General features: G+C 39.6%; 1 protein-coding gene across 6 annotated transcripts in view; it reads right to left on the minus strand.

The window, feature by feature from the left end:
- Positions 1–13,632, minus strand: part of Znf512 (zinc finger protein 512) — a 37,052-nt gene that overhangs the window by 20,655 nt on the left and 2,765 nt on the right. The window lies entirely within an intron of this gene.

The following is a 13,632-nucleotide window of genomic DNA, read 5'->3' on the forward strand; positions in this document are numbered from 1 at the left end:
TAAATAGCTGGGTTCAGATCTCTTAAACAAAATGGTCATAAGGAAAAATTACTGAGCAGTGGTGGCACACGCCTTTAATCTCAGTACTTGGGAGGCAGAAGCAGGCGGATCTCTGATTTTGAGGCCAGCCTGGTCTACAGAGTGAGTGCCAGGACAGCCAGTTTTACACAGAGAATCTCTCTCTCTCTCTCTCTCTCTCTCTCTCTCTCACACACACACACACACACACACACACACACACACACACACACATTCTGTCTTCTAGGTGGCTCAATATGCAGCAGTGTAGTAGTTTTCAGAGCTGCACACAGCCCTGTGGGGCCACCCTGAGCTAGTTCATATGAAGCCAACTTCAGGCCGGAGAGTCAGAGACATCACTCTGGCTACTGCAGGGAGGGGTGAAGAGTGACAAACACCAGCTTGCTTCAACAGAACTGGCAAATTCAGCCTGAGGCACAGGGCTACAATCCCAGCACTTGCAAGGCCAAGGCAGGAGGTCAGCCTGGACTACATAAGCAGACTTTGTCACAAAGAAGAGAGAGGATGGAAATGGAAAGGGAGAGGGCAGGAGGGTGAGGGGAGGGAGGAAGGGTAAAGGAGAGGAGAGGAGGGGAAGGATGGCGAGGACAGGATTTTAAATGTGACAGCTAACAAGTCTAGAATACTACATCAGTTGTCAGCTACAATAAAGCAATTAGGCACCCAGGCAGTGGTGGTGCACACCTCTAATCCAAGCACAGAGGCAGGCAGATCTCTGTGAATTCGAAGCCAGCCTGGTCTACAGAGTGAGTTCCAGGACAGCCAAGGCTACACAGGGAAACTCTGCCTCATAAATAAATAAATAAATAAATAAATAAATAAAGCAGTACAGCATGTAGAGAGCTAACTGGATTAAGGGGGTTACCGCTAAATAAAAAAGGAAACAGAACAGGATCCCTCTTAAAATAGTATCTCAATAAATTAAAGCCCCACATATATAAAGCAGATCTAATTTTAAGAGATTCATAAATAAGGACAAACATATTTGCTTACATGGTTTCTTCAGAGAGGGAGGAAACAGAGTAAAATATAGAAGGGTGTCATTCTTGGAAATGGGGAACAATTATCGGCTCTCTGTATGAAGTTTAGTATTGTGAATTATTATAAATTCACTATGGAACAGTCCTGGTAGGTGTGGCAGAATGAGCTGATTACAACAATAAACTCCCAGGTGTGAGTAAAACAAAAGCAGGTAGGCTGCACAAGAGAGGACCTGACTTTGGTTCCCAGCACCCACATCAGGTGACTCACAACTACCTGTAAATCCAGCTCCAGGATATCTAAAGCCTCTGCTCTCAGCAGGTACCTGGACTCACGTGCATATAGGCACACACACACAGCACACACAGACACATAATTTAATACAGTAAGCCTTAAAATAATGAAGCAATGAAATTGTACTGTGTAATCAGCAAACGTGATGGCTATTTTAATTTCAGATAAAACAGACTTCAGGACAAAGAATGTTGCCAGATATAAAAACACAAAATGACAAAATGTCAAATTATTCCGAAGACATAATGATCTTTTACAACATCTAATAATAGAGTCTCAAAATACACATACTGAAAACTGACAGAATTGAGAAAAGCAGGCAATTCCATAAGCTTAAAAAAATTATAGTTGTCAGAGGGCATGGTGGTACCTTTAATCCCAGCACTTTTAATCATGAGGCAGAAGCAGGATCTCTGTAACTTCGAGGCCAGCCTGGTCTACAGAAAGAATTCCAGAACAGCTAAAGCTGTTACACAGAGAAACCTGTCTTGAAAAACTGGGAAAAAATTATAGTTATAGAACATTTTGGGTCTCAAACTTAAATTTTTTATTGAAGGGAGGAAAATCATCATGTGTTTTTTGACGGTATCAGAATCAAGTTAGAAACTAAGAATAGTAAGATATTCTAAAACAAAACAAAAATATTCACATACTTAATAAACTGCTCCTAAGTAATTTGCAGGTAAAAATAATATCATAAAGGAAACTGGAAATAGTGTACAGTGAGCACTATAATGCATTCATCCTCAGATGTGGTACAAATAGCAGGGCACTTGGGAGGGATTGCAAAACTCTTAACTGTTCACTTCAGCATGACCAAAATCACAGACAAAAGGATTCAGTTAAAGACATCTTAAAAAGAAAAGCAAACTTAAGCTAAGAAAAAAAAGGAAATTTAATGCACAAACTAGGAGAAACACTCTTGATTCTTTGAAATGAGCATTAAATGGAGAGAACCTTAGCTATGGAAGCAGCCCAGTGCTTGCTTATCATGCACAAGACCCTGAGCATAATCTCTACGAGTTTGTGGGTAGCCTGGTCTACATAGTAATTCCTGGCCAAATTCCATCTCACCCCCCCCCAAAAAAAAAACCACTCTAGATGAAAGAAGAAAAAATTTTGCAAGCATGGGAAGCAAAGGTTTTTTGTTTGTTTTTGTTGTTGTTTTGTTTGTTTGTTTGAGACAGGGTTTCTCTGTGTAGCCCTAGCTGTCCTGGAACTCTTTCTGTAGATCAGGCCTCAAACTCATAGAGATCCACCTGTCTCTGTTTTCCAAAAGCTGGGATTAACGGCATGTGGCACAGCCCTGCCCCACCCCCACTTTACAGATTTAAATAGGATTTTTAAAAGTAAAAAACACAGTTACAGTCTTTGAAGCTGGCTTAGTGGTGAAAGTGTTTTTGCTATGCAAGCATGAGGACCTAAATTCAAATCCCCAGCACACACATAAAAGATAGCTGTGGAGGTATTTGTCCATTACTCTAGCACTGAAGGAAGAGGAGGAGTCAACTGGATCTCAGGAGCTTACTGGCCAGACAGTCTAAACATCAGTGAGCTCCAGGCTCAGTGAGAGACCTTGTCTCAAAAAATAAAGTGGAGAGCAATAGAGGAGGGCCACCTGGGGCCTTTAGCCTCCACAGGCCCACGGGGGCACATGCACCTGCACTCATTCAACACACAAAGAAAGACAAAGTGAATATTTTCACAAAGGCCTCCATACTCCAGCCAGGGAAATGGGCAGCTGATGGCAGATCCTCACCTGTCCCTCAGCTCCTCCAAAACCAACCCAACTTCTCAGTCTTATCCCCAACTTGTAGCAACCGCCTACTGCAGCCTCCCTCCATTGCCCACTGTGCCCATCTCCAGCGGATCACACAGATCTTCCCATCCTAACCGTTCCCCCACTCAATGTTTTATCCTGGCCTCCAACACCATCAGGCCTGAAGGCCACTCTGGCCAGGGAAGCAGGAAGCAGGCTGACTGCAGGTCCTCACCTCTCCCTCTGTATTTTCAAGTCCAATCCCCAGTCTCATCCCCAACTCTGTAGCACAATACCTGCTGCAGCCCTCCCAGTTCTGTGCCCCCACCCTGTTCCAAGGGAACTCTGCAGATCCTGGAGGAACACCATATTTTCCCCCCTCCTATGAGCTTCCTCACCACCACCTCCTAGCCTATCCCTATTCCTAAGTATCAGCTTCCAACACCTAGTAACACAATTAACCTGTAGCCACAGCTAGCAGGACCCCTGAAGAATTTCCTACAAAGCCACCACACTCCAAGAACCAGACAGTGCAACAGAAACCAAGGAAGAAAACACCCATCCAACAAAGACCAGACCAGGTATCAGCACCTAGAATTACAATCTTCCCAAACCTAGGCACCAGTGTAAAAACACAATCAATAACAGCCAGGATGATACATCTCCACTGGAGTCCAGCAACCCTGACTATTGCAAAAATAGCTGTAGCAAAAGACGACCTTAAAACAGTCTTTATGAATATGATAGAAGTCTCTGAAGAGGAAATGAATATATCCCTTAAGGAAATCTATGAAAACACAAACAGTGAAAATAAATGAATAAAACAGTTCAAGACCTGAAAGTGGAAACAGAATCAATTAAGAAATCTAAACTGAAGAAAATATGGAAACGAAAACCTGGGAACAGGAAAAATCAGAGGCAAGCTTCACCAACAGAATACAAGAGATGGACCAGAGAATCTCAGGCACTGGAGATATGTTAGAAGAAATGGATACCTGCATCAAAAAAAAAAAAAATTGTTAAATCTAAAAACATCCAGGAAATCTGGGAGAGTGTGAAAAGACAAATCTACAAATAGTTAGGAGTAGAGGAAGGAGAAGAATCCCAGCTCAAAAGCACAGAAAATATTTTCAACAAAATTATAAAAGAAAATTTCCCTAACTTAAAGAAAGACATGCCTATCAAGCTACAAGAAACATACAGAAGCCGGGCGTTGGTGGCGCATGACTTTAATCCCAGCACTTGGGAGGCAGAGGCAGGCAGATATTTGTGAGTTCCAGACCAGCCTGGTCTCCAGAGTGAGTGCCAGGATAGGCTCCAAAGCTACACAGAGAAACCCTGTCTTGAAAAACCAAAAAAAAAAAAAAAAAAAAAAAAGAAAGAAAGAAAGAAAGAAAGGAACATACAGAACACCAAATAGACTGGACCAGAAAAGAAAGTCTCCCCACCACATAATAATCAAGACACTAAACATATAAAATAAAGAGTATCAAAAGCTGCAAGGGAAAAAGACCAAGTAAAATATAAAGGCGGACCTATCAGACTAACACTTGTCTTCTCAATTGAGACTCTAAAAACCAGATGTTCTACTTACTCTAAGAGATCGCAGATACCAGCCCAGACTACCACACCAGCAACTTTCAATCACAATAGATGGAGAAAATAAGACATTCCATGATAAAATGCTAGAAGAAAAATTCCAACACAAGAACACACAAGGAATAAATAATCCCAAACAAGTAAACCAAAAGAAACACACACACACACACACACACACACACACACACACAAAACAACAACAACAACAACAAAATAACAGGAATCAACAAACACTGGTCACTGATACCTGTCAACATCATTGGTCTCAATTCCCCAATAAAAAGACACAGGCTAACAGAAAGGATAAGAAAACAGGATCCATCTTACTGCTGCACCCAAGAAACACACCTTAACATCAAGGGCAGACATCATCTCAGGATAAAATGATAGAAAAGGATATTCCAAGCAAATGGACCTAAGAAGCAAGTTGGGGTAGCCATTTTAATATCTGACAAATAACTTCAAATCAAAACTAATCAGAAGAGTTGGGGAAGGACACCACATACTCATCCAAGGAAAAATCCAAAGGACACTGCAATTCTTAACATCTATGCACCATATGCAAGAGCACAACCAAAAGCAACTAAATCACATATTGATCTTCACACTGATAGAAGGAGACTTCAATACCCTACTCTCACCAACAGACAGGTCACCTAGTCAAAAACTAAACAGAAATGCTGGAGCTAAATAGCATTATAAACGAATGTACCTAACAGACATTTATTTACAGACCATTTTGCCCAGAAACAAAATACACCTTCTTCTCAGCACCTCATGTCATTTTCTCCAAAACTGTAAGTCTCACCAGATACAAGACAACTGAAATAACCCCCTGCATCCTTTCTGACCACCACAGAGTAAAGCGGTATAGCAACCGAAACAACAGAAAGCTTACAAACTGGCCAGTAGGTGGTGGCGTACCCCTTTATTTTTTATTTATTTTTTGGTTTTTCGAGACAGGGTTTCTCTGTAGCTTTGGAGGCTGTCCTGGAACTAGCTCTTGTAGACCAGGCTGGTCTCGAACTCACAGAGATCCGCCTGCCTCTGCCTCCCGAGTGCTGGGATTAAAGGCGTGCGCCACCACCGCCCGGCCTGGCGTACCCCTTTAATCCCAGCATGCAGAAGGCAGAGGCAAGCAGCTCTCTTTGAGTTCAAGGCCAGCCTGGTCTACAAAGCTACACAGAGAAACCCTGTCTCAAAAAGCAAAAAAAAAAAAAAGAAAGAAAGAAAATGAAAAAAAAAAGGAAGAAAGGAGCTTACAAATTCATGGAAACTGAACAACTCACTACTGAATGCAAAATGGATCAAGACGGAAATTAAGAAAAAACTTTCGCACACCCTTAGTCCCAGCACACTGGACCAGAGGCAGGTAGATTTCTGTGAGTTTGAGGCCAGCCTAGTCTACAGAGTGAGTTTCAGAACAGACTCCAAAGCTACACAGAGAAACCCTGTCTCAAAAAACAAATCCCCCAGAACAAAAAACAAACAAAATGAAGAACTTTCTAGAACACAAGAAAAATGAAAATGAACACACAACATACCCAAATTTATGGTGCACAATGAAGGCAGTTCTAAAAGATAATGTTATAGCACTAACTCCCTAGATAAAGTTTAAAAAAAAAAGTAGAAATCTCTTACTAGTAACTCAACAGCAAGCCTGAAAGCTCTAGGACAAAAAGAAGAAATCACATCCAAAAGGAGCAGACAATAAGAAATAATCGAACTCAGGGCTGAAATCAATAAAATAGAAACAAAAACAATACAAAGAATCAATGAAACAAAGAGTTGGTCCTTTGAGAAAATCAGCAGAAAAAAGGCAGAGAGAGAATATCCAAATTAACAAAATTAGAAATGGAAAGAGGGACATAACAATAGACACTGAGGAAATCCAGAGAATCATATGGACATACTTTAAAAGCCTGTACTCCACCAAATTAGAAAACCTAAAAGAAATGGATAATTTTCTCAATACTTGCCACTTACCAATGTTAAATCAAGGTCAGATAAGCAATTTAAATAGACCTATAACCCCTAATGAAATAGAAGCAATAATTAAAAGACTCCCCCAGCCAGAAGGAGCCCAGGGCCTGATGGTGTTAGTGCAGAATTCTACCAGACTTTCAAAGAAGATTTCATACTCCTCAAATTATTCCAAAATAGAAACAGAAGGAACATAGCCCAATTCATTTTATGAAGCCACAGTTTCCCTGATACCCAAACCACATAAAGACCCAACAAAGAGAATTACAGACCAATTCCCCTTATGAACACGATGCAAAAATATTCAATAAAATACCTGCTAACAGAATTGAAGAATACATCAAAAAGATCATTCACAATGATCAAGTAGGCTTCATCCCACAGATGAAGGGATGGTTCAACATGCATAAATTAATAAATGTAATCCACCATATAAACAAAATCAAAGACAAAACCCACATGATCATCTCATTAAATGCAGAAAAAGGTCTTTCACAAAATATAACACCTTTCATGATAAAAGTCCTGGAGAGATCAGGGATACAAGAGGCATGTCTCAGCACAACAAAGGCAGTTTACAACAACCCTAGAGCCACATCAACTTAAATGAACAGAAACTCAAAGCAATTTCACTAAAATCAGGAACAAGACAAGATTATCCACTCTCTCCACACTTATTCAATATAGTACTCAAAGTCTTAGCTAGAGCAATAAGACAACTGAAAGAGATCAAGGAGATGTAAATTGAAAAGGAAGAAGTCAAAGTATTTTTATTTGCAGATGATAGTATACATTAGTGACCCTAAAAATCCAACTGGGAACCTCCTACAGCTGATGAACACTTTCAGCACAGTAGCTAGACACAAAATTAAATCACAAAATCAGTAGTCCCCCGATATATAACTAACAGACTGAGAAAGAAATCAGGGAAATAACACCTTTCACAATAGCCTCAAATAATATAAAATATCTTGGGGTAACTCTAGCCAAACAGGTGAAAGACTTGCATGATAAAAATTTTAAGACATTAAAGAGGATATTAGAAGATGGAAAGATCTCCCATGTTCATGGATCAGTAGGATTAACAAAGTAAAAATGGCCATCCTACCAAAAGCAATCTACAGATTCAAAATCCTAATACAATTCTTCACAGATCTTAGAAGGACAATTTTCATCTTCATATGGAAACACACACACATACACGGACAGTAAAACAATCCTGAATAATAAGAGAACTGCTGGAGGTATCACCATCCCTAATTTCAAGTCTACAGAGCTATAGTAAAAAAAAAAACAACATGATAACAAACACAGACATGAGATTAATGGGTTCTAACTGAAGACCCAAACACAAATCCACACGCCTATGGACACCTGATTTTTGATAAAGAAGCCATAAATACACATTGGAAAAAAGACAACATCTTCAATAAATAGTGCTTGTCAAACTGGATGACTGCATGTAGAAAAATCCAAATAGATTCCATATCAACCTGCACAAAACAACTCCAAATGGATCAAAGACTTCAACATAAAACCAGGTACACTAAACCTAATAGAAGAGAAAATGGGGAATAGCCTTGAACTAATTGGCACAGAAGACAACTTCCTGAATAGAACACCAATAGTGCGGGCACTAAGAACAACAATTAATAAATGGGACCTCAAAAAACTGAAAAGCTTCAGCACAGCAAAGGAAACTGTCATTTGGAACAGCAAAAGACACTGTCATTTGGACAAAGCAGCAACCTAAAGAATGGGATTTTTTTTTTTTTTTTTTTTTTTACAAACAACAGATCTGTTAGAGGGCTAATAACCAAAATATATAAAGAACTCAAGAAACCAGATATCAAAAAAACGAAATAATCAAATTTAAAAATGGGGAACAGATCTAAACAGGGAATTCTCAAAAGAGGAACTCAAATAGCTGAGAAACATTTAAAGAAATGTTCCATATCCTTAGTCATTAGGGAAATACATGTCAAAAGACTCCGTCTTACACTGGTCAGAATGGCTAAGATCAATAAAACAAATGACAGGTCATGCTGGGAGGATGTGGAGTAAGGAACACTCATCCATGGATGGTGGAAGTGCAAACTTGTACAGCCACTATGGAAATCAGCGTGACAGTAACCCAGGATGATAGGAATCAATCTACCTCAAGATTCAGTTATACCGCTCCTGGGCAAACACACAAAGGATGCTTCATGCTATTTCAGAGACACTTGCTCAATCATGTTCATTGTTGCTCTAGTCACAATAGTCAGAAATGGGAAACAACCTAGATTTCACTCAACAGAAGAATAAAGAATGGTACAGTTACACAATGGACTATCACTCAGCCATTAAAAAATGAAATCACGAGATTCACAGGTAAATGAATGGAATTAGAAAAATGTCATCCTGAGTGAGGTATCCCAGACCCAGAAAGAGAAATATGGTATGTATTCATTTATATGTGAATATTAGCCATTAAGCAACCATAGAACCACAGAGGTTAGGTATTGAGTAAGGGGCTAGAGGGGATAGATCTCGTTTAGTGAAACAGAATAGTTATGGATGGATAGATGGATGGAAAGAAGGAAGGAAGGACGGAAGGAAGGAAGGAAGGATGGATGGATGAGGGCAAAGAGCTAGAATGGGAGGATCAAATGGGAGAGGAGGGAAGAGAACCAGGGAGGAAATACAGGGAGAGACAGTTAATATTAAGAGCGATTTGAGGGATGGTATGAAAATGCAATAGAGTAGAAGCTTCCTAAAATGTATACATAAATGAAGGTGATCTAACTGAAATTGCAAAATAATAGGGGAGACAGAGTCCCAACTGGCCATCTGTCATCAAATGAAGCTTCCAGTCACATGACTGAGTTATTGGCTAAAGGGATCCCATGGGAATCCCCCAAAAAACCTAGGCTGTTGCCAAGACTATAGGTTACTCTCCACAAACTGAAAACAAGGCCCCATTCCTGAAGACAACACCTCAACAATTTATTAAACACAGAAAAGTAGAGCTGGTGCCTACACAGAGCCTTCACTCCTATGTTCTAGCATCTTTGGTATAGAAAGGTACTCTGCACACTATCAAAAGAAAAACACAAACACCAACACAGTTAAAAAACCCTTTGATTGACAATAGGTGCTACCTGTGAGATATGCTAGTACTACAATGGTGGCACAAAGTTTGTGGGAGTAACCAACCAGTATCTGATTTGATTTAAGGCCTACTCCACAAGATGGAGTCCATATCCAACACTGCTTAGGTAAGCAAGAACCTGAGACTAAATATCCTAGGGACGTAGGGTAAAACCGAATACTCCTGTTCTAAAAAAAAAAGAAAAGAGAGGGGAGGGGGAGGGGGGAGGGGAGGGAGGGAGGGAAGGAGGGAGGGAGGGAGGGAGGAAGAAAGAAAGAAAGAGAAAAAGCAATAAAAGCTCATGACATTCAGCTACATTCATAGATCAGTGTCTTGCTTAGCCATCATCAGAGAAGCTTCCCCCTGCAGCAGATGGGAGCAAACATAGAAACCCACAGCCAGACATTTTGCAGAGAGAGAGAGAGACACCTTGGAACACTCATCCCTAAAGAAGATGTCTCCATCAAATCCCTCCTTTCAGAGCTCAGGGAACCTTGAGGAAGAGGAGGCAGAGAAAGTATAAAAGTCGGAGGGGATGATGAACACTAAGAAAAAAAGGCCCACTAACATATGAACTCACACAGACTGAGGCAGCATGCTCAGGACCTGCAGGAGTCTATACCAGGTCCTCTGTGTGTATATTATGGCTTCCGGTTTAGTGTTTTATGGATTCCTGAGTGTGGGAACAAATGTGTCTGTATCTTGTGCCTTCTCCTGAGCTCTTTTCCTCCTTGTTTTGTCCCATTCCAATGTTTTGGTTTTTACTTTTTATCTTATTTTATTTTATTTAAAAAACAAATTTTGGGGGCTGGAAAGATGGCTCAGAGGTTAAGAGCCCTGGCTGCTCTTCCAGAGGTCCTAAATTAAATCCCTAGCAACCACATGGTGGCTCACAACCATCTATAATGAGCAGGCACACATGCAGACAGAGCACTGTTTACATAATAAAGAAATAAATCGTTAAAACAAATTTTGTAGTCCAAAAGTTAATTTTAAAAAGGCATCGGTGTTTTGCCTGCAAGTATGTCTGCATGTGAGAACTGGAACCCCTGGAACAGGAGTCACAGACAGTTGTGAGCTGCCTTGTGGGTGCTGGGAGTTGAACTCAGGTCCTCTGGAAGAGCAGCCAGTGTTCTTAACCACTGAGCCATCTCTCCAGCTCCACAAATGAATTCTTTACAGAAAAAAGATAAAAGTGGTCAATAAACAAACTGAACAAGATGCTAGGTGTTACTTACAATAAAAGAAAAGTTAACCCCAGGTGCATCTCTATGCACCTATTATATTAGCAAAGGTTAATATATATACATATACATATATACACATACATATACTCACATACTCATATACATACACACTAATTTGGAAGTCAGGTAGTATTCTTTTTGTTGTTTTTTCCTATTTTCCTATTTTGTTTTTAGAGAGGGGAAGAGAAAGAAAGAACCTGAAATTGGATGGGTATGGAAGTGGGAAGGATCCAGGGAGGGAAAGAATATGATCAAAACATATGGTATGAAAATGCTTTTTTTAAAATAAGATGTCATGTTTATTAGCTGAGGTGTACCCCCTTACCCCACCCTCTCCAGTACAATGATTTTTTCATTCATTTATTTAGCTCATAAATAAAGTCATGCACAATTATGATACATAATACAGTATGTTCACAATGGCATGGCTAAATTAAACCAATTAACATGTTATATCAACCATATTTATCATACTCTCAGTAATGAAAATACTTTTTAAATAAAAAATAAACACAAAAGTGTCATATGACCCAATCAACATAGACGGTAAATGCTATTTTAGGCATTTACCAAGTGAAATGAAAATACTTGTCTACACAAGATTGACACAGGAATCTCATACAACTTTAGTGTAATTCTCCAAATGAAAAATAACCCAACAACCCAAATTTCCATAAAGGTAGACGGCTACACAAATTGTGATGTACCTGTAGTGGAATTCTACTTGGCAAGAATAACTATTTACAACTCAAAATTATTGCTCTTGCAAAGATATAGCATTTTTTAAAGATGAGGTGAGTGAGATGTGACTTATGTAAAAATGTAGAACATGAAAGCCACTGTACAATTAGTTATTAGTGTCTAGAGCAGTGGTTCTCAACCTTCCTAATGCTGTGACCTTTAACACAGTTCCTCATGTTGGGGTGACGCCCTGACCATAAAATTATTTCGTTGCTACTTCCTAACTATAATTTTGCTACTGTTATGAATCATAGTGTAAATATGATATGTAGGATAGTTGGTATGTGACCTCCAAAAGGGTCACAACCCACAATTGAGAGCTACCAGCCTAGGGACAGGAGTGGAGAGAGAAATAGACTACAAAAGGACACCACAAACTTTTGGGAGGGGCTGGAAAGATGGCTCAGCAGTTAAGAGCATTTGTTGCTCTTCTAGAGGACCCAAGTTCAGTTCCCAGCACACAAACTGGGAGGCTCACAACTGCCTGTAACTCCAGATCCAAATCATCCAACCCCTCTGGCCTCTGTGGACACAACACTCACATACATAACACCCACACAGATACAAATGCATTCACATAATTTAAAATAATAAAAATAAATCTTTAAAGAAAAAAAAAAAGCCAGGCAGTGGTGGCGTACGCCTTTAATCCCAACACTGAGGAAGCAGAGGAGGATCTCTGTGAGTTTGAGGCCAGCCTAGTCTACGAAGCGAGTTCCAGGACAGCCAGGGCTACACAGAAAAACCATGTCTCGAATAAAGAAAAAAAAAAAAAAAAAAAAAACAAAACAAAAAAAACTTTGGAAGGACTGGGGAGGTGTCTTAGCAGTTAGAACAGTGGCTGCTCTTGCAGAGGACCCAGTTTCAATTCCTTCACCATGTGGCATCTCACATCGGTCTGTAACTCCAGTTCCAGGGATCTGATACCCTCTTCTGGCCTTGGCAGGCACCAGGCACACACATGGTACAGACATACAAGCAAGCAAAACACTCATACACATAAACTTAAATTAAATTTAAAAAAAATGGGAGATAGAAAGTCTGTCATAGTGATTACAGTTTTATAGAGTCGTTCTCATATCAAAATGGAACACAGTGTACACATGAAGCAAATGCATCTACTGTATGTCAATTATACCTTAATAACAGGAATCGACAGACCTCTAGGAGTGAAACTCAGCAAACAACAGGAGCAATCTCTATTCTCTAATAAAGACTGCACACCATCAATAGGTCATTAAAAGATAAATCCTATGTGATTCCCATTAGAAAAGTCTTGTGGAGAATTTTTTTACTGTCAACAGAGGATCTAGAAACCTCCATCTTCTATCTCATGAATAAGTGTAAGCATGGGTGAAAATCAATAGTTTACAGGATCAGCACAATTAATATGCAGCAGATGAAGTCACCATGGTTAAGACACTCTCTCCTAGGTTACTATCTTGTTTTTAAAAGACTTGAGAAACATCAAATATTTTGTGCTGTCTATCAACCCAAAGCAGTTTTATTTATTAAAAATGATACTATCTCAAACCTTCACAAACAACAACACTGTAACAAGAAAATGCTCTTATGATGCAATGTCTTTCATGATTAATGACTTTATAACTTATAGCAAAGTCTCAGCTTCTAATCACACAAATGACAAAGTTAGCCTATTTTCAACTCGTTTGGATCAAGCATTTTTAAGAACCTCTAGCTTGTTCTTTTAGGCACAAATATTTAGATTTCATTTTAAAAAGCATTTGGTTCATCTCAGCGTCCTTTGTAGTCTTTTCCTAGTTTATCTATCTTTAAAGACTGGTATTCCCCAGGTTTCATTCTCTTTGTGGGTCTCACTTCAGACCATCAGCTCC

The sequence above is a fragment of the Cricetulus griseus genome, chromosome 7, assembly GCF_003668045.3.
Source record: "Cricetulus griseus strain 17A/GY chromosome 7, alternate assembly CriGri-PICRH-1.0, whole genome shotgun sequence".
NCBI lineage: Eukaryota > Metazoa > Chordata > Mammalia > Rodentia > Cricetidae > Cricetulus > Cricetulus griseus.